Raw genomic sequence first — 820 nt, forward strand, 5'->3', positions numbered from 1 at the left:
CCATCTAGAGGTTGGCTACATTGCTAGCCAGAATACATCCAACAATGACCCACAAAGCACACTAGGAAGCTGTGAAGAACAGATAAAATATAAAAGCACCACACAGTCCACACAATAGCCAACAAGAGGCAACAAGACAAGATACATTCTACAAACCCCAAGCAAAGTAGAAATCGCTAGCCTAGCCCTTACCTCAGCAAGTAACAAGCATTTACAATGCAATAGGTCTCGCATTTACGGGAGTTTGAGTTATTGGCATTGTAAATGACAATGCCTTTTATTTATGTTTTGGTTTTTAAAACATAAAATAAAAGGCATTGTCATTTACAATGCCAATAGCTTCCTCGCGTAAATGCAAGACCTTGTTAGATGAGTTTCAAAGACTTTTGAATGGAAGCATTAAAAGAAAACCTCTCATAACTGTACCAACAAATAGGCCCTTTTTCTCACCAGGCACATGGCATGCATGATTAGAAGCTGTGTAGAAATAGCGCTTCGCGGTACTGTGGTAAACACTAATGTACTGGAATCTTTATTTGAATCCCTTTCAGAGCAGTCAGTAAAAGTGGCAAATATAATTGAAAAATTGAGCAGTTAACATGCACCTTTTGGTTTCACTTTTCCAAAATTATCCTACATAAAATCCTACTGAGCAATGTGCTGGGGGTTACTCACTTGGTGCACATGGGGTCTAAGTTTATACTTTTTGACAGGGCTGTTTTAAATTACCAGTCCGGCCCTGGACGTGTTCCAGAGTCGAGTCAATGACAAAGAAGTGGTCCAAATGCTATGTTCAGAAGGGGGGTGGTGTGGCTTAACG

This window comes from Triturus cristatus, chromosome 4_1 (assembly GCF_964204655.1).
Source record: "Triturus cristatus chromosome 4_1, aTriCri1.1, whole genome shotgun sequence".
NCBI lineage: Eukaryota > Metazoa > Chordata > Amphibia > Caudata > Salamandridae > Triturus > Triturus cristatus.